Source organism: Rutilus rutilus, assembly GCF_951802725.1.
Source record: "Rutilus rutilus genome assembly, chromosome: 4".
NCBI lineage: Eukaryota > Metazoa > Chordata > Actinopteri > Cypriniformes > Leuciscidae > Rutilus > Rutilus rutilus.
Genome location: NC_140212.1, coordinates 45,586,660 through 45,608,272, shown reverse-complemented (window position 1 = coordinate 45,608,272; position 21,613 = coordinate 45,586,660). Strand labels below are relative to the sequence as shown.

At 39.9% G+C, this 21,613-nt stretch overlaps 1 long non-coding RNA gene across 1 annotated transcript; it reads left to right on the top strand.

Annotated features, from left to right (window-relative positions):
* Nucleotides 1-19,858: 19,858 nt before the first annotated feature.
* Nucleotides 19,859-20,592, top strand: LOC311289585. The gene is made up of 3 exons (XR_014627162.1): nucleotides 19,859-19,932; nucleotides 20,178-20,269; nucleotides 20,515-20,592. It is a non-coding gene; the product is annotated as an uncharacterized lncRNA (long non-coding RNA).
* Nucleotides 20,593-21,613: the final 1,021 nt, after the last annotated feature.

The following is a 21,613-nucleotide window of genomic DNA, read 5'->3' as shown; positions in this document are numbered from 1 at the left end:
AGCCCCTCCTAACTTTACTTTTATGAGTGTCTGCAGAGCTGTTAAGAGAGGTGGGGGTCTAGCTGCTCTTTTTAAAGATATCTATCAATGTAAGCAAATATCATTTGGGAATTACTTGTCTTTCGAATATCTGGGTATTGTGTTAAAAGGTGCTCCACGCATTTTACTTTTCATTATTTACAGGCCTCCAAAATACTCTCCAGCCTTCGCTGAAGACTTTACAGAACTGTTATCAATAATTACCTCAGAGTTTGACTGTTTTGCCATTGCTGGAGATTTTAACATCCATATAGATAATGCAGAAAACAATATGGCAAAAGAAATCAAAACTGTTTTAAAAACTTTTGATCTGACTCAGCATGTACATGGACCCACACACAATCGTGGACACACTCTAGATTTACTTATCAGTAAGGGTCTAAACATTTCATCGATTGTTATTAAGGATGTAGCACTGTCTGATCATTTCTGTATTTTCTTTGATATATTGATCTCTCCTGCCACTGAAGCTAGATCTGTGTCTGTCAAGAAGAGATGCTTAAATGAGAACACTAGTGTCCTATTTATGAAGGCTATATCTTTAACACCAAGCATATCTGCAGACTCTGTTGATTTTCTCCTTGATTCTTTTAACTCAAAAGTTAAAGGTGTAATTGATGATATTGCTCCTGTGAAAGTCAGGAAGAAGAGTGGCAGACAAAAGGCACCTTGGAGAAACTCAACAGCAGTGCAAAATATGAAAAGACAATGCAGAAAAGCAGAGCGCATGTGGCGGAAGACAAAACTTGTAGTCCATTATAACATCTACAAAGACAGCCTTCATGCTTTCAATATGGAACTAGGCAAAGCTAGACAGACTTTCTTCTCAAATATTATAAACAGCAATTTAAACAACACACGCACTCTTTTTGCTACTGTAGAGAGACTGACAAACCCCCCAAGCCAGATTCCCAGTGAAATGCTCTCAGACAGCAAGTGCCGTGAGTTTGCTTCTTTCTTCTCTGAGAAAATCAATAATATCAGAAAGGTGATCAGCACATCCTTGACTTGCGCTGGGGTCAGACAGATCAAACCACCTGAGAAAATAGTTACTATGTCTGATTTCAAAGAAATTGATGGCAAAATTTTGGAAGAAATCGTACAGCACCTTAAAACATCAACCTGCGCTCTTGACACACTTCCCACATCTTTTTTCAAAAGTGTGTTAAACAGTTTAGAAGCAGATCTTCTAGAAGTGGTAAATGCTTCACTTCTCTCTGGGAGTTTTCCAAACTCCCTGAAAACTGCAGTTGTCAAGCCCCTCCTGAAAAAGAACAATCTGGATAAGACCATATTAAGCAACTATAGGCCGATCTCAAATCTTCCTTTCATAGGCAAGATCATTGAAAAAGTTGTCTTCAATCAGCTGAACAAATTCTTATGCTCGAATGGATACTTTGACAATTTTCAATCTGGTTTTCGACCGCACCACAGCACAGAGACAGCGCTCATAAAGATAATAAACGATATTCGCTTAAATACTGACTCAGGCAAATTATCACTGGTGCTGGTACTACTCGACCTCAGTGCTGCATTTGACACTGTCGATCACAACATACTTCTGGACAGGCTGGAAAACTGGGTGGGGCTTTCTGGGATAGTCCTAAAATGGTTCAGGTCATACTTAGATGGGAGAGGTTATTATGTGAGTATAGGAGACCATAAGTCTGAGTGGACATCCATGACATGCGGAGTCCCTCAAGGCTCAATTCTTGCGCCACTCCTGTTCAACCTGTATATGCTCCCAATGAGCCAAATAATGAGAAAGAACCAAATTGCTTACCACAGCTATGCAGACGACACACAGCTCTACTTAGCCCTATCGCCCAACGATTATAGCCCCATTGACTCCCTGTGCCAATGCATTGATGAAGTCTTCACAACTATGTTCCTTTCTAGAAAGAAATGATATCTGCGAGGATATCCAGTCTGGATTTAGACCGTACCATAGTACCGAGACTGCTCTCATTAGAGTAACAAATGATTTGCTCTTATCATCCGATCGTGGTTGTGTCTCTCTATTAGTGTTACTCGATCTTAGTGCTGCGTTTGACACCATTGACCACAACATTCTTTTAAATAGACTAGAAAACTATGTTGGCATTAGTGGAATTGCACTAGCATGGTTTAAATCATACTTATCTGACCGTTATCAGTTTGTAGCAGTAAATGAAGAGATGTCTCATCGATCACAAGTTCAGTATGGCGTACCACAAGGCTCAGTACTAGGACCGCTGCTGTTCACTCTGTACATGCTACCATTAGGAGATATCATTAGGAAACATGGAATTAGCTTCCACTGTTATGCTGACGATACTCAGCTCTATATTTCTTCAAAACCTAACGAAACTTACCAATTCACTAAATTAACAGAATGCATAGCTGATATAAAAAATTGGATGACTCGTAATTTCCTACTTCTAAATTCTGAAAAAACAGAGATTCTAATTATTGGACAAAAAACGTCCTTACGTAATAACCTAGAATACTGTCTAACACTCGATGGCTGCTCTGTTAGGTCTTCGTCGTCGGTTAGGAACCTGGGTGTGCTCTTTGATACCAATCTTTCATTTGAAAATCACGTGTCTAGTATCTGTAAAACCGCATTTTTCCATCTTAAAAATATATCTAAATTACGCCATATGCTCTCATTGACAAATGCGGAACAATTAGTTCATGCGTTCATGACATCAAGGCTAGATTATTGTAATGCTCTACTGGGTGGTTGCCCTACACGTTTAATAAACAAACTACAGCTAGTTCAAAACGCAGCAGCTCGAGTTCTTACCAGAACAAGGAAGTATGACCATATTAGCCCGGTTCTGTCAAAACTGCACTGGCTCCCTATTAAACATCGCATAAATTTTAAAATATTGCTGATTACTTACAAAGCACTAAATGGTTTAGCTCCGCAGTACTTGAGCAAGCTCTTAACGCATTATAGTCCTTCACGTCTATTGCGATCTCAAAATTCCGGCCAATTGATAATACCTAGAATATCAAAATCGACTGCTGGCGGTAGATCCTTTTCCTATTTAGCACCAAAACTCTGGAACAGTCTTCCTACCATTGTCCGGGAAGCAGACACACTCTGTCAGTTTAAATCTAGATTAAAGACACATCTCTTTGACATAGCGTTCACATAATACATTATAGACTTCTATAATTCAATATTAGGCTGCATAGATTAGGTCAGCTGGAACCGGGAACACTTCCCATAAATCCTGATGTACTTGTTACATCATGAGAAGAATGGCATCTACGCTAATTTGAGTGTCTTTGTTTATCCCAAGGTTTTCCCGGCAGCCTGCCGGATCCAGGCCGTTTCCAGATCTGATGAAGGACCTTCGCCTGGACCCGATGTCAATGCAGTGCTGAAGTGCTAACTAGTCTCTCCCTATGGAGGATCCCTTTCCCACTCTACAGATAAAGCGTCGTCGGGAAAACTCAATTTGTGTATCTACCCCGAATTAATAAAATAAAATAAAATTCTGAATCAAAACTGTAAGGAAACACCAGTAATTTGTTTAGGCTTGGTTTTTAGGGAATTCCAAACCTGCACACATCAACGCACATAACTATAGAACCCGTTCTTAATGCGCATCTGAACGCCATCAGCGTTTCTCACAGGTTCGCGTTTAAAGTCTGTGTAGAGAAAATGGTGTCGTCTTGGCGGCCCTAATTTAAAAACAAATGATCGTTGCGACGGAAGCGAATCAATCAAAACTAACTTTAGCTGGAAAATAACTTTATTAAAGAACCGCTATAAAGCCAAAACATTCTTACGTTAAATGATACATTTATCTCTGTAAAGCTGCTTTGAGACAATCTACATTGTTAAAAGCGCTATATAAATGAAGATGACTTGACTCAACAGTTGGATGTGTCAAAACTTTCTTCAGTTAAACAAAGACAAAACTGAAGTCATTGCGTTTGGAAACAAAGATGAAGTTCTCAAGGTGAACGCATACCTTCACTCTAGGGGTCAAACAACCAAAAATCAAGTCAGGAATCTTGGTGTGACACTAGAGTCAGAGCTTAGTTTCAGTAGTCATGTCAAAGCAATAACTAAATCAGCATACTATCATCTGAAAAATATTGCAAGAATTAGATGCTTTGTTTCCAGACAAGACCTAGAGAAACTTGTGCATGCTTTCATCACCAGCAGGGTGGATTATTGTAATGGACTCCTCACTGGCCTTCCCAAAAAGACCATAAGACAGTTGCAGCTCATACAGAACGCTGCCGCCAGGATTCTTAGCAGAACCAGAAAATATGAACATATCACACCAGTCCTCAGGTCTTTACACTGGCTCCCAGTTAAATTTAGGATTGATTTTAAAGTATTATTACTGGTATATAAATCATTCAATGGCCTAGGACCTCAATACATTGCAGATATGCTCACTGAATATAAACCCAACAGATCACTCAGATCATTAGGATCATATCAGCTTGAAATACCAAGGGTTCACTCTAAGCATGGCGAGTCGGCTTTTAGCTATTATGCCAGCCGCAGCTGGAACCAGCTTCCAGAGGAGATCAGATGTGCTCCTACTGTAGTCACATTCAAATCCAGACTCAAAACACATCTGTTTAACTATGCATTTACTGAATGAGCACTGTGCCAATGTTCGTCCGACTGTTTGTACTGTATTTTATTTTTTATTTTTCTAAACTGTTTTAATTATTCTTATTTCTTTTTATTATTTTAATTTCTTCTATGTAAAGCACTTTGAATTGCCATTGTGTATGAAATGTGCTATATAAATAAACTTGCCTTGCCTTGCCTTGCCTATGTTTGTCTTGTGTTGTGCGACCTGTGGACACACATGGAAAAAACGCACACGTGCCACTCAGGAGAGGCGACAAACAAATCAGGCACTACAAATAAAAGTCAGACGCTCACATTGATGAGGTAGGCCTTCTCCGAGGTGGATTTGCGGGCCCCCAGAACCTCCTGCATGGTAATGTTTTGAAAAACACCCCCTCTGTGGCCGTAAATGGAGGACAGCAGTGCCGCAAAGTGCCCGTAGAACTGCCACAGGATCTTCTGGCATGGGTCCTTCTCCAGGAGGGCTACAGAGGGAGGGGTTTCCGAGAGGAACCGGATGAAGCAGCCAACGTTCAGAACATAGTGCTGGATAGTCATCACTGTCATCTTTGCCTGTCGGATGGAGCTGACCCAACTGCAAGAAGACAAAAATGGTTACAGAGGCGATAGATTATTTTCAAACTGAGCCAACGACGGGAGAAAAGTTACTCACCTGTGTATCCCTGCAGTGTCATTGAGGAAGCGTAAGTCGGCCAGATTCCTCTTTCCCCTCGACATGGCCGCCAAAAACTTCTTTATCCGGTACACCTGACAGCCTACGTTTTCTTTTAGCTTTTGTGTCTGGCTCTGGGCCTTCCCTGTGTCGCCTGTACTCCTCCACGATTTCGTCTGCAAAAAAGAACGAAAAAAAAAGAAAGAGAAAAGAGGAAGAGCAAAGAGTTGGTTAGCACAGCCACAAGTAAAAAAAAAAGAAAAAAAAAAAGATAAAAGCGCCACACTCACTCAGCACGGCCACGTGGTCGGGGTAATGGGGTTGGTCTTCTTCTTCCTGCGGCTGCTGACTGGTGGAAGGCTTCTCCTCGCTGTCGTTGGGCTTCTCCTTGCTGGTGTCGGGCAAGGCAGGGGGCAGCTGAGTAGCAGAGGGCACCTCGGGGGAAGACCCCTGGGACTTAACGGCCTCTTCCACAGGGGCGCATTCCTCTTCATCCGGGCCGAGAGAGGAGAGGAGCCTTTGGGCCACCTGCCCGATTCGGGCCGAGCCCAAGGTCGACCTCCTCTTCAAAATTCGGTACCGCCTGGTGACCGCCCGCAGCGTCTCGCTGAGGGTGTCGACCTGTTTTGTTCAGGTCGGCCACCTGCGTTCTCAGGAGCTCTTTTTACTTGCTGCAACCCGGCTTGTAACACTCCTGCTCCTCCAGCTCCTCTGGGTCTCGGGGGTCCGATGGATCCTCTTCCAGAAGCTGGTGCACCTGCAGGTCAAGGGTAGACACCATCGGGACGGCCAGGTTGGAGGCCCTCAGGGCAGTATGCCCTCTTCTTGCAGTGGCGAGCACGTCGTCCTGTGTTATGAGCTATAAAGTACTCCAACACGTTTTGACTGTCTTCTCTGTGCACTCTAATGCATGTTTTAAGCAATAAAACTTTTATAATCATGAATTATGATCTTTTAATGCATTGACCATGGAAAGCCTACAGAGTTCCCATCAAATAAGTTACAGGTGGGCCCTTCTTGAGCCCACCTGTAACTTATTTGACAGGGCCCCTGTAGGCTATCTATGGACATGTCATTTTAAGGCTAATGATGCATAGTTTTGGGTCACAGAACATTACTAAATGCTTACATTTTACTCAATTTAGATAGGGCCTAAATGTACAGATACAAACAAAAACATGAAGTTTCTTCACTTACCACAAACATCCAGTGGTTGTTTCGTACATTCACAAATGAAACCGCTCCAATCAAAGCTTTCAAAATTAACCTGTATAATGTGACACGAGCATCATTTTTTTTATTCATATGAAACTTTGTTTTTGTTTTTTTATTCACATTATACTTAAATTAAATGTATAGCTTACATTACACACTGTTTCCATAATATACTAACATTCTTCAAACCTTGTCGAGCGACCTGGTGTCTCGGTCCATGCAGAATGACACCGGTGGTGTAGTGATTTGAGCTTGTACAGTCTCCCAGACTTGTCGTGTTTGTTAAGGACTGCACGAATGTAACTCTCCATAACCTACAGAATATTAATAACACAATTAGAATATACATTTGCAAGCTGCTTTTTCTGAAAGCCATAGATGAATAGAAAATCTGCACTTACTTCACCATTTAACAGCTCATGTGGTCGCAGAGTAAGTAGGTCTACGTGCCTTAAAACAATACTGAATTTGAAAGGCACAGTTTTTATCTGTGCAACAACCTACTCACTCTCTTTACATTGCCAGAGGGCTACAACCTGTCATGTAGACGTATTATTTGACATTATTCAGAGAACCATAGGCTTATTATTTTTCACATAATGAAAACGAACTTGCTGTACATGTAAACATTATTGCATTTGCTTTTCACAACTTTTTTCTTTTCTAAGTCAAACAGTTAACGTAACGATACAGTACAGCCATTTGAAGGCAGTAGGCTACTAGTCCCTCCTAGTCTCGTTTTGTAAAAAATTTAAAAATAAAAATCACGACACTAAGCACAGTCACAATTTGCAGCCAGAGTTATTATAAATGCCACAGTCCCTTTACCTCATCTGCAATTTCTCCTTCAATTTCTCCCGCAGTGGCTGGGTCACTGTACTTCGTTGATGTGTTTTTTTTTTTTTGCGTTTATGCTTAAACAGTGTCCACATCCATATGCACCATTGAACTGATGTATACCTTGAAGCACACATCGGGCTACTGCGTCACATGAGCATACGATAGGGAAAACTTTAGACACCACAGTTGTGTTTGTATGTGGGTGCCTCCATTCCAGACCTTGTGAATTGATTTTTAGAATGTCATCCACAAATTGCTTAAAGTAGGTGGACATGTCAGGTTCACCACGCCCAAACCAGACACCTGCGAGTATCATGTTTTTGAAACGAACATTTGAGTTCATTTATCACACATCTGATGGGCCACAATGAAAAAGGTGAAGATTTAAACATTGGAATGCCATCACAGTTCCATAGTAGTGATATGTCATTAGCTGTGAAATTAGGGAGTGTTTGATACATTTCACCCTTTCTCACATCATTTGTTCCATATACTTCTGATTGAAATGCACATTCATCTTTTTGTAGGATGTCTCTTAGCTGGTCCTCGATAAAGAGACTTATATAAAAATTGCCTTCTGCAATATTCTTTTTTGGGTCATTTATCTCATAAAACAACATTTTATTATAGTCATATTTTTTGGAATTAATGTAAGTAGTAACTACCACTGTACTTCTACTGTGGTATTTTGTGTTTATAGTACTCAAATCCTACCATGTTTTTACCACAGTTAGCCTACTTCTACTGTGGTATTTTGTAGTACAGTAACAGCAAACCTTACCATGCTTTTACCACAGTAGTTCAGCCTTGTTATACATAGTAAAAATACAGTTACAACAACACTTACCATGCTTTTAATACATTTGATGTACAATTCAGAAATCTTGAGACTTTCAGATCCTTCCTTCTTTTTTGGTCACAGTTTTTTTTTTTTTATTGCCATATTATTTATTTATTTTATTATAGTCTTATGATTGTGGGCGGATTTTGGGGTTTGTTGTAAATAGCTATACACATAAAATGTTTAATAAAGAAAGAATCACGAAACAATATCCAAAAGTTGTAATTCACTATTTGTTTGTCTTGCAGTTTCTTCACATACATCTCATACTCCTCCATCTACACGCTCCACAACATTTAAACCAACGGCTCTTTTAAGAGCCATCACTTGCAAAAGCTCTCCTCTCTCTCTCTCTCTTACACACACACACACACACACACCAACTGTGAAATACAATATTAAACATCCTGAACAAATCAGTCTGATTCACAGAAACTCACACACACACACACACACACACACACACACACACACACACACACACACACACACACACACACACACACACACACACACACACACACACACACCATCTCTCTCTCTCTCTCTCTCTGTCTATCTGTGTCAATTTTTCTTTGCCTATTTCTCTTTGCATTCTTTCTCTTCTTTTCTTCAATATGGCATCTTCAGGTTTTGACCAACTATGTCAGGAAGCTGCAATTATTTCAAAGGATCTTGAAATGAAAGCTGACAATACTGAGCTTGAAGCAGCTACCAGGGAGGCTGAACAAATTCTACAAACGTTCAATCCTCCACTGGTAATGTTCATTACATTTCAGTTTTCTTCTTCATGTAGTTACTTTTTTATTTACATTAAGTTGCTTTAATAAATGTATATTGTTTTTATCTGGTAATAGATTTCCAAGTCCTTACTTTCAATCACTTTTAGCAATTTCTTTCAACATGTTTATTTCCAATTTTCATTATTTATTTTTTCCCAGCTGAAAAAGAAGACCAAACGAGCCAGTGGCACTCTTCTCGAGCCGGTCTCTTTTGTGGAGAGGGATGAGTATGGGCATCTTGTGCCTAAACGGAGAAGGCCAATATCTACAAAGGCAAAAATATTAAATGGTATGTCTGCTATAATTTGCACAATGTATTCTAGCACCTCATACAGTTTTCTCCTCTGATAATGTGTAGCACCATCATTTGCCTGTACTGTATATTTCTATTAATCTCTAATAAATCTCTATTTGTAGCTACAAAGATCAACAATTCAGTCAGTACGTCATCTTTGGAGTCTGGGCAAGGATACATTGATCATGGTGAGTAATAACACCAACAATTTTCACAAATCATGCAGAGTTATTATTAATTATTTGTTATGTCTCATTGTTCCCAGGTGAAAGGCCATCACTGTCTGCTCGCACTGTTTGGCCAGCTGTTGAAGATATAGGTGTGTATTATTGTGTCATTACTGCTTTTTAATGATCAATCTAACTAACTGGCATGTACTGTACACTATGATTGTGTTAGTTTTTACAGAAACTCTTCATCAAGAGGTAGAGGATCTGCTAGCTGATAGTGAAGACATTCAGTACACAAATCCGACTTCCTCAAACACTTGGTCTGTTGGCATGGCCCAGAGTAAAAAGAAGTGGGCAGCTTTGAGGCCAGAGATAGTGGAGTCGTTATTAACGGTGGAGTATACAGAGATCCAGCAGTGTCAGCACCAGGGTGGGAATTATACCGCGGCCACGCGGCCATGGCCGCCGTTGCCCTACACTTTGGCCTTCATGCCCCGTGAAAAAAAAAATCATCGTACGGCCACAGTGGCCTGTGTGCCCTGGCCCTGTCCAAGTTCCACCCAAGTAGTCTCTGAACTTCAATTAGTTTGTGGATTCGCGCAGGTGCAGTGTCATAATCACATCGACGATCTCACGCATCAAAACAGCAGTGCAAGAAGCATGTAACGTCAGCACCAACAGAAGAACGACACTCTGTTGTCGACACTGGTGCATAGATATATACACTAGATTTCGCCTTGGCTACGGCATTCGTTCATGAACTGCCGTGGCCAAGGCGAAATCTATATGTCTATCTATGCACCAGTCTGCGCACACGTCACACAGCAGGAAGCGCGGGCGCCCTCAGATCACTTGGACGTCGCTGTGTTACAAGAGGTAAAAACGATATAAATACTGTTCGTTTTCTCACACAAACCGCTCGTTTCGTGTCTTAGGCCATCAATGTGTACTTACGATGGGGAATTGTTTCATTTGGACGATGGGGAATTGTTTTAATTTGGACTCTGTGGATGCTCTTTGAGACCGTGACCATAGACCTGCATTATATGACTGACAGACAAGAACGGTTTGACCTTAAAATATCAATTTCTATTTGCTAGTATATACAGTAAGTGCCCTTTTCAGAAAAGGGCCCTATGCAAGGTTCCAGAGGTAACGGCGTCGGCGCACTGAAGCGTTTTTTTTTTTTTTTTTTATAGTTCAAAGTTACTATCAGATTTAATGTTATTACCTTGACAAACTATAACTTACATCATTAAAAAGATATAAGACTCACGTTTTAGTATTTGACCACTATTGTATTCTGAGAAATTTATATTGACAGTTATGTCTTAATTTGTGTCAGGAGTTATGAAATGCAAAAATGAGTCGATACCACTGATCTATATAGAATGAGCGTCAGACGCTCCCATTCATAAAAAACTCCTGTGCTGTCGTCATGACAGCGATTCACAAAACAACGTCCCTCACGGCTTTTAGCTCAAAAGTGGCCAGATTTGGAGAAATATTGATATATTCTCAGTTTACATCAGATTTCTATTGACAGGAATAATATTTTATTGAATTTATAGCCAAATGCGTCGATGTAATCATTATGAGCGCTGTATACTGATGTGCTGTGTTTTCAATTCATACCAGCAGCCTGAGGGCGCTCTACTGAACATTATAGTCCATATTTGAAACACATGAAGAAGAGCGTTCGACAATGCAGGAAATTATTAATTTATTGGCATTTGTGTTTTTTCTGAATGCTTTTATTGGCATCTATGTTGTTTCTATTGTTGTGTGAGGGTGTATACCTTCTGGATGTAATGGCGCTCTCTCTCTCATAAAATTTTTTTTTTATGTTTTTTTTTTTTTTTAAAGTCATAATCCATGTCTTATTCCAAATTAGGATGTTATGGTATCAATCTGAATGGGAAAACCATCGAATTGTACGATGGCCTTTGTGCCCTGTTATATGGCCTTGGTGCCCCAAAAAAAAAAAAAAAAAAGGTGGAGGCCAAATTGCCTTGCCCCTAAAATTACATAATTCCCACCCTGGTCAGCACTGCAGACTGAAGCGATCTATTATCCGCTGTAAGGACTGCATTCCTAAACAGCTGTACTGTGCAGACTGTGATATATTGGCCCATGAAAGGAAACTTCACAACTGAGAGACAGATGTGAAAGGATTCTTTCAACCCTGTTACATTATTTAATTTAATGATTTTGGATGAATGATGTTATTTTTCTGTTGTGTTTTTGCATGTGGTTTTGTTGTTGTGGTTCTCTCTCTCTCTCTCTCTCTCTCTCTCTCAGTGGCGCTTGTTAGAGCGCGTACAGGTGCACGGCATTACGATGACGTCAGAAGTGGCATGGCGGCTTTGATTTAAGCGTGTTTGGATGTCTCCTCCACGAGTTCTCCTCTCTCCCGGCTTCGTGGTTTACTTTAAGTCGTCTTCTAAGCTTGTTTGTATCATCGACGCCATTTGAAACCTTGTTTGTATTTATAATGTGAAAACTTGTTGAGTCACCTGTGTACAAAAGGAGAGGTATGTAGGGAGGTGGGCGCCTTTTGTTGTTTTTCCTCCGTTTTCTCCTGTTTTGAGGTTAGCAGGGAGATAAGACTGTGTTGTTTATTTATTTCTTTGTTTTGAGAAGGAAAGAGGTGTAATGCGGTAGATAGTACTGAGTTTGGTTTATTATTTTGGCTTTTCCCCCTCCTGAGGTATTCCGCTTATTTTCTTTTCCTTTTTTTTGTCTCCTTTATTTATGTAATAAATAAATACTTTTCTTAATATAATTCCTGGTTTCGATGGCTTACTATATTATTTAATTAATGAAGCGGGAGATGAGACTCCGGGCATCTTATGGCGGGGTTAAGGTGCTCTATGATTGAACTAAATCCCTGTGTGTCTAGTTGAATTGTGCGGGTCGAAAATTGGCTGTGGTGGTGCAGCTTTTGTCGGACCTCGTAACAAATGGGGGCTCGTCCTTTCTTTTTTTCCCCTTACTTGTGTTTTTTTTATTTATTTTTTTTAGCGAGCTAAAGTGATGTAGCCTACCAAACCATACACTATTGTGTTTATATAATTTGTACTTTTTTTTTTCTAATTTTGAAAAGTGTTAAGTACAGTTTTTATTAACTGTCCTTTTTTTGTGTACGGGGATAGTTGGGAACAAGCCTAATTTTTTTTTAGTATGGAAGTGAATGTTGAGGCTTTTCTTGGGAATCCAACTGCTAAACAGCTAGATAAATTTAGAAAGAAAGATCTTTTACAGTTGGCAGATGCTTTAAAAATCGAAGTTGTGCCGAATGTAAAAAAACAAGTGATTAAATCTGATCTTCTTTCTGAAATGATAGCTCTTGGCATTTTGCCAGAGGAATCCCCGGTCGCGAGTGAAGTTGCGGAGGAGATGGAAGAACCGAGTGAAAGGTTAAAGTTTGTCTCCCCTGAACGGGAAAGTGACCCGATGGTTGCGTTAAAATTGAAAGAGTTAGAACTCCAAATTAAGCAGCAAGAGCATAAAAATCGTTTATTGCATTTAAGAGAGATGGAGTTGCACCGTGTTACGAAGCAGGAAGAGCGCGATGAGGGTGCTCATAATGTTCGACCTGTTGGTGCTGTTAACTCTGATCAATTTGATCCAAGTCGATATATTCGATTAGTCCCACCGTTTAGGGAAACGGAGGTCGACGCTTATTTCACAGCTTTTGAGCGTGTAGCTGGGAAATTAAGATGGCCGAGGGATATGTGGGCACTTATGTTGCAGAGTAATCTAGTCGGTAAGGCTCAAGAAGTCTGTGCAGCGATGCCTATCGAGGATTCTCTGAATTATGACCTAGTAAAGACTGCGGTACTCAGGGCTTATGAGCTTGTGCCTGAGGCCTATAGGCAGAAATTTCGAGGTTATAGTAAATCTGACAAACACACTTTTCTCGAATTTGCCAGAGACAAGAGAAACATGTTAGAAAAATGGTGCGCTGCGTCAAAAGTGAATACTTTCGAGGGTCTGCAGGAATTAATTCTGCTGGAAGATTTTAAGAACTGTCTTCCCGAGAGTTTAGTAGTGCATCTGAACGAACAAAAGGTTACATCTTTGGCGGACGCAGCCGTTATGGCTGATGAGTATGTGCTAACTCATAAAAATGTTTTTGTGACACGTTCGTATTCAAATGTAAAAGCGGTGCCAAATAAAACTCTAGTGTTCTCAAATATGCAAAAATCGGAGACGCGGACAAAAAGTGTTCCAAAAAGTCCAGAGAAAGGTACGGAGAGAACGCGTTCTTGTTTCTATTGTCTTGAGTCTGACCATCTTATAGCTGACTGTAAGTCGTGGAAACAAAAGAATGCGTCGAGAGTAAAAAAAATAGCGCATGTGGTAGTTCTTCCGAGAGAAGAAAAGTTAGAAACTAAATTGGAGTTGCCCGGCTTTAACCCGTTTCTGACACGAGGAACCATATCTCTCTCGGATAATGGAAGTAACCAGCACGTTTCCGTTCTTCGGGATACTGGCTCGGGGCAATCCCTTATTAGGAAGGGAGTTTTGCCACTCTCGGCTGATACGTACACTGGAATGGACGTTCTTGTTCGTGGTATAGAGTTAGGTTGTGTTAAACTTCCAATTCACTCTGTTTATTTGAAAACGGACTTGGTTACGGGTATGGTGAATGTGGGAGTTTGTGAAAAACTTCCGGTGGATGATGTTGATGTCATCCTCGGTAATGATCTAGCGGGAGGTAAAGTTTTTCCTTCCCCAATTGTGACTACAATTCCGGTATGTGATTCGAAAATATCTTTGCAGTATCCGGACGTGTTTCCCGTCTGTGCTGTGACACGTTCTCAGACGCGTGAATATGAAGATCAGGTAGATTTGTCTGACTCATTTCTTGTACGTTCGAGTCCTACCGAATTTGCATTATCCGTGGACACTGCGGTTAAGCTGGATAAGGATGCTGGTGCTGAAGTTCCGATAGTTCGGTTAGGTCGAGCAGAACTTGTGGCTGCTCAGAAAACTGATTCATCCTTAGCAAGTTGTGTAGAAGTAGCAGTATCTGACAAAAGCAAGTTAGATGGAATCAGGACCGGTTATTATTGGGACGACGACGTTTTAATGCGCAAGTGGAATTCGGTGGCAAATGAAAAAACTAATTTGGCCCCTAGGTATCAGATTGTATTACCTTCCGTAGTTCGAACGGCGGTTCTAAAGTTAGCTCATGATCATATAATGGGTGGTCATTTAGGAGTTAATAAAACTTTCCAACGTGTGTCTCACTATTTTTACTGGCCTGGATTGCGAACAAGTGTTGCGAATTATTGTCGGTCGTGCCGCGAATGTCAGCTGGTAGGCAAACCTAACCAGGTCGTTCGACCGGTTCCCCTGTGCCCTATACCAGTAATGGGGGAACCGTTCGAAAGGTTAATTTTAGATTGTGTGGGTCCGTTGCCTAAATCACGGGAGGGGTATCAATATATTCTTTCCTTTATGTGTTCAGCGACGCGTTTTCCAGAGGCTGTGCCCTTACGCAATCTGAAGGCCAAAACAGTGATTAAAGAACTTCTAAAGTTCTGTTCTTATTTTGGATTACCACGAGTGATACAAACAGATCGTGGAACTAATTTCACGTCAAAATTGTTCAACCAGGTAATGGACGATCTTGCAGTTAAACATGTCACTTCGAGCGCTTTCCATCCTCAATCGCAAGGAGCGTTGGAGAGGTTTCATCAAACGCTCAAAACAATGTTAAAAACACATTGCTTGGATTCTGGACGTGACTGGGCAGAAAGTCTTCCTTTGCTTATGTTCGCTATTAGAGAGTCCGTGCAAGATTCTCTTGGGTTTAGTCCCGCGGAGCTGGTATTTGGACATATTGTCCGTGGACCTTTAAAGCTCTTAAGTGAGCAACTGCTGGCTACTAAACCTGTGGCAAGGTCTGTTTCCGAGTATGTCGATACTTTTCGCAAGCGCTTGAAACATGTATGTAATTTAGCCAGAGCAAATTTGACTTCGGTTCAGGCAGTGATGAAAGCCCAATATGATCAACGAGCTGTTCAACGCTCTTTTAAGCCTGGAGAGTTGGTGTTGGCTTTACTACCTGTCCCTGGTTCAGCACTGCAAAATAGATTCACCGGACCGTATGTTGTAGAGAGAAAGTTGAATGATACCACTTATGTGATTCGTACACCTGAGCGCAGAAGAGATCTGCGTACATGCCATATTAATATGTTAAAACAGTATCATGAAAGAGAGAAAGAAAATAAATCGGCGGTTGAACCTGAAACTGTGCCAGTTCCCGTAGCTGTAGTTTCAGCACTAAAGGAAAGTGAGGAGGATAGTGTGGAAACTGTCTCCGTTCCAACGGGAAGTCTGCAGAATTCTAATATTTTGCAGAATTTGAGTTCATATTTAAACTACATGTCCGAGCAACAACGTGCCGATGTTATAGCTTTGATTGAGAAATTTCCTATTATTTTCTATGATGTTCCATCGCAAACTAATGTTTTATTTCATGATATTGATGTGGGGAACACAAGTCCGATTATGCAACATCCTTATCGAGTAAATCCTGTAAAAAGAGAGATCATGAAATCTGAAGTCAAGTATATGTTACAGAATGGGTTGGCTGCGTCGAGCCAGAGTGCTTGGAGTTCGCCTTGTGTGCTGGTACCAAAATCTGACGGGTCATTCCGTTTTTGTACAGATTATAGAAAGATCAATGCTGTTACAAAACCTGACTCGTTTCCACTCCCAAGGATTGACGATTGCATCGATAAGGTCGGCCCAGCGAAGTTTGTAACAAAACTTGATCTTCTAAAAGGATATTGGCAAGTGCCATTAACGCCGCGAGCTGCTGAAATATCTGCCTTTGTAACGCCTGACTTTTTTGGTCAATATTCTGTAATGGCGTTCGGCATGCGAAACGCCCCCTCAACTTTTCAACGCCTAATGCGGTTAGTGTTGCAGGATGTACCGGACTGTGAAGCATATTTAGATGACATTGTTATCTATTCCCCTACATGGGAGGAACATATGAAGTCATTAGAGATCGTGTTTGCTCGTTTGGCCAATGCAGTGTTGACTGTGAATTTGGCAAAATGCGAATTTGCTAAAGCCACTATTACATATCTTGGAAAACAAGTAGGCCAAGGGAAAGTGAAACCAGTTGATGCAAAGATAATTGCCATTACAGAGTTGCCCCGACCCTCTAATCGCAGAGAGTTACGCCGCTTCTTAGGAATGACGGGCTATTATCGTGGATTCTGTCGTAATTTTGCAACACTGGTGGCGCCATTGACAGATCTTTTAAAGTCGTGTCGAAAGTTTGTCTGGTCACCAGAATGTGAAAATGCTTTTAATGGGGCAAAAGATCTTCTGTGCAAAGCTCCGATTTTGGCCGCGCCAGACTTTTCTAAAGCCTTTATGCTTGAGGTGGATGCAAGTGGGGTTGCTGCGGGAGCTGTATTATTACAGACATCAGAAACTAATCTGGAATTACCAGTCTGTTACTTTTCAAAAAAATTCAGTGACAGTCAACGTCGATATAGTACAGTGGAAAAAGAGGCTTTAGCTTTGTTGTTAGCCCTGCGACACTTTGATGTTTATTTAAGCGCTAACCCTTTCCCTGTAAAAGTATATACAGACCATAACCCGTTGGTATTCCTGTCCCGTATGCAAAATTTAAATCAACGTTTAATGCGTTGGTCCCTGGTCATTCAAGAATATAATCTTGAAATTGTTCACAAACGTGGCTCGGAGATGGTACTCTCTGATGCGCTGTCCAGAGCAGTTGGTCCTGAAAATGCCATTTGTAAATAGACGAGACGAAATAAATTTGTCTCTTTCTTTGGTGGGGAGAAATGTTACATTATTTAATTTAATGATTTTGGATGAATGATGTTATTTTTCTGTTGTGTTTTTGCATGTGGTTTTGTTGTTGTGGTTCTCTCTCTCTCTCTCTCTCTCTCTCTCTCAGTGGCGCTTGTTAGAGCGCGTACAGGTGCACGGCATTACGATGACGTCAGAAGTGGCATGGCGGCTTTGATTTAAGCGTGTTTGGATGTCTCCTCCACGAGTTCTCCTCTCTCCCGGCTTCGTGGTTTACTTTAAGTCGTCTTCTAAGCTTGTTTGTATCATCGACGCCATTTGAAACCTTGTTTGTATTTATAATGTGAAAACTTGTTGAGTCACCTGTGTACAAAAGGAGAGGTATGTAGGGAGGTGGGCGCCTTTTGTTGTTTTTCCTCCGTTTTCTCCTGTTTTGAGGTTAGCAGGGAGATAAGACTGTGTTGTTTATTTATTTCTTTGTTTTGAGAAGGAAAGAGGTGTAATGCGGTAGATAGTACTGAGTTTGGTTTATTATTTTGGCTTTTCCCCCTCCTGAGGTATTCCGCTTATTTTCTTTTCCTTTTTTTTGTCTCCTTTATTTATGTAATAAATAAATACTTTTCTTAATATAATTCCTGGTTTCGATGGCTTACTATATTATTTAATTAATGAAGCGGGAGATGAGACTCCGGGCATCTTATGGCGGGGTTAAGGTGCTCTATGATTGAACTAAATCCCTGTGTGTCTAGTTGAATTGTGCGGGTCGAAAATTGGCTGTGGTGGTGCAGCTTTTGTCGGACCTCGTAACAAACCCCTATCCCCAAAAACTTTGGTCAAGGTGGATATTGAAGGCCAATTCCAATTTGAAGAAAAAAGTATGTCGTTTTTTTTTTCAGAATTATAAAACGTTACAATCTATCATGTAGTCATGATAATGTAGTCATTCCATGTAGTCATAATAATAATGAAACAATGTTATTTATGGTAGCTCAATTTTTTTTTTCTAGATTGCCTTTTGCCTCTTGAAGCACCTGAGCAAATTTGCCAATGTGCCACTGATTCCATTGAGGTGTCAGAAGGTAAAAGGGCCATTCTCATAGGAATCGATGGTGAGTCCAGTGTAAAACAAACAAACAAAAACAAATATTTAAAAAAAAATGTTTTTTTTTTTAATATATATTACAAATACATTGTTATTTCAATAGGTCGCTACAATGTCAGCTTGCCACACTTCACATGTCCAAAATGTCTTGTGAGCAGAACAACCAGCATCCCGCAACTGATCAAGTCTGGTTACTGGCCTGCCACAGCAAGCTGTGAAACATTATATAAAATAGATGTGTTTGTGTCCTATGACCACATGAAACTGACTGCTCCTGGAATGTCTAGACAGTCCTTCACCAGTTTACTAGAACAGCGGACAGAGTTCTTTGGCTGAGTATTAATTGAATTAATTACCAGATTATTTCTTTTTCATCTTTTCTTTTTTGGGAGTGAGCTATTTCTTATATGGTTTTTGATTTTTATATTGGTTTTGTTTTATAGAATGGAAAGATATGCGCAGATGCTTTTCAAAGACGGTTTATCGAATGGAGATACTGCCAGTTCGAAATCGATCAGCTCTGTGGACTGAAAGTGTTTGAGTGTCCAGCCTGTTCTCCATTTATGCTCGCTGTGGCAGTAGATGGTAACAGGAAAATGTATCGCTTCAAAAGAGGGTAGGGGAAGTTATATATCTGTCTTTCAAAAAGCATTTCAAAATAATATTTTAGTAATACATTTATATTTATAATAAATTTATAATAAATTTAATATTTCCAGCCAGTTTTTCATTAGATAATAAAACGAAGCCCTTCTAATTATCTTCAAGGGATGAAGATCATGGCTTGTTTAAGGGTGTCTGTCTGTGAGGATGAAGATGTTTCCAAGTTTGTGGACTACATTAATGATAAGACAAAGCATGTAAGTTGTATTGCTGTTTTGTCTTAATGATCTTTGAAATTGTATCCTACATATTTATTTAGACATTTATCCATATAGGTAATTTAATACTGTGTTGTTAAATCATCACATTGTTTTTCTTTCACTTTGTTCTCATCTTGATAGTCAGTTGGAAAAGGTGTCTGTGGATCGAGTCAGTGGACTGCAGCACGGGAGTACGTCCCGAAGAAAATCAACAAGTTGGATGAGGAGGGCATGGTGTGCTTCTGAGAAGTCTCAACATGATGAGGGGAGAAATATTTGCATATCCCATTGACTGCAAGGAATGTGCAGTTCATGTGCACTGATGTAATATGCAAGTACTGGCCATACCTGCAGAGAGTTGTTAATGATGGTCCAGAGCTCTCTACTCTCCTGGACATGAAGCCATTCCTGTCAGTGATGCATGCAAAGGCCCACTCTTGGAAATGTGAGGTAAACTGTTTTCCAGAAAATAAAGATACCAATTTGTGACTTCTGTATTTATTTTCAGTAATTGCTACTTACAGTATATTCTAAAACACATTGTTGAGATTATTTTAACCCTGTTAAATATTTGATCCATGAACAGGATTAAGTGGGGAGGTCGAAACCAACCAAGATGGAGCAGGCACCACCCTGGGTGAAGAGGTCGAACAAGTAAACAGCTTCTTGTCAAGAACTGCTATATGCAGCAAATACATGACCAAAGGAGGTAAGTGTATGCTGCAAACATACAATACAAAGTTACCAAATATAAGTTAAAGGTACACTCAAAATACATTAGTTTTTGAATGGCATTAGAATTAAACTTTTGCCTCATCCTGTATCCAAGCCCAGAGGTGTTAGTGCAAGTCCAAGACCATTTTCATATTTGCATTCTAAATAAATCGAAAATGAAAAAAGTAACATTAATTTATTTTTTAACACTATTGATTTGTTTTTCCATGTATTGTTAAGCTAGAGCAGACATGATTACGATCCAGGCCATGGCATGGAACCAACGCAAAATTGAGAACCTTGCAAAAGTGCTGTCCCGGAGATTAATGAAGGTATATTTCTAAATTGCCCTTCTCTTTTACAGGTGAAAGCTATTTTTAGTGTTTAATTATGTCTACCGCAGTTTGTAGTGCAAACAAGTAGGTAAGTGGTGTGTGGAAAAAACATTAGAAAGTCAAAACTGAATTGCTACTTATAAAATTGTTTTATGCTGTTTTCCATGCCCATGTTCATTAATCATGTCAGTAGTTTTTATGTTTTAATAAATGCACTTAATGGTGTTTTTGTTATTCATTAGACAAAAGCAAAAATTCAGGAGGAGTCCTTAAACCTTGATGCAATGTAGACTTGGCAGTAACAGATGATGAGCTTCAAGGAAATCAAGCAGTGGGCTGAGACAGGTAGTCATGTTTTAGATTACCATAGCACTATACTTAATGTTTTTTATTTTTCACAGACTGTAGCGTCATGTATGATTTAAGCTTCATCCTTATACCTCTGATGTAATCATAGATGTACATTTTTATTTCTATTGTTAAAAGCATATCTTATCAATAATTTAGCAACAATTGAGGAGAGCGCCGGCAGTCAACAGGGGCTGCAGACGGGGATTGAGACGCTTTATGTGAGCATCAGGCAGAGGAAGCAAAACCTTTACCGTCAAACAGGTTAGAGCACTTTAAACAAATCATTTTAAAGCTTTTAACAATTTCAACATTAGGTTGTGTTGTTTTATAATAGTGAGACCCTGGATAGCACCAAACTCAAGATCTTTGGGGAAAAAAATAAATGTGTTATGTATTTCAAACATTCATTATAAGAAAGCAGTATGCAAAATACATATTTAAATACATACTTTTTTGTTTTTATTTAACTTTTATTTTAGAAAAGTCTTAAATAGAAGATATTATGGCATGCTTTTGTCTTTTTAGATGGAAACGAGAAGACAAATTTTGGAGGAAAAAGCCAAACTTAGTGCAGTACTTAAGTACTACATAATTTCCTGTTTATCTTGTGTAAGCAATAATCACATCAATACAGTATATCCACAATATCATGCTCTTTAACTGAATCTGTGGTATTTAGCCATAACTGCTGCTCTGTACTGGCGAATAAGTTAATTGATGCTGTAAATTCAGCAGAAAATTACAGCAGAACACTACTTCATTAAAATGACATAATAATTTATTTTGTGTTTTTGTGTTGCTTGCAGAACAGGACTGTGGATTTTCTGAAAGTGGAATTCTTTCACTCTCTTCTTATGAAAAGACTATCCTACCTCAAAAGTCACATCTCCTCTGTTCGTCAGCTGTACAGTAGTGTACTAGACAATTGTGAGTTGAAAGAAGATGATTACATGGATGAGGAGGATATCCAATATGGTTTGGAGGAGGAGG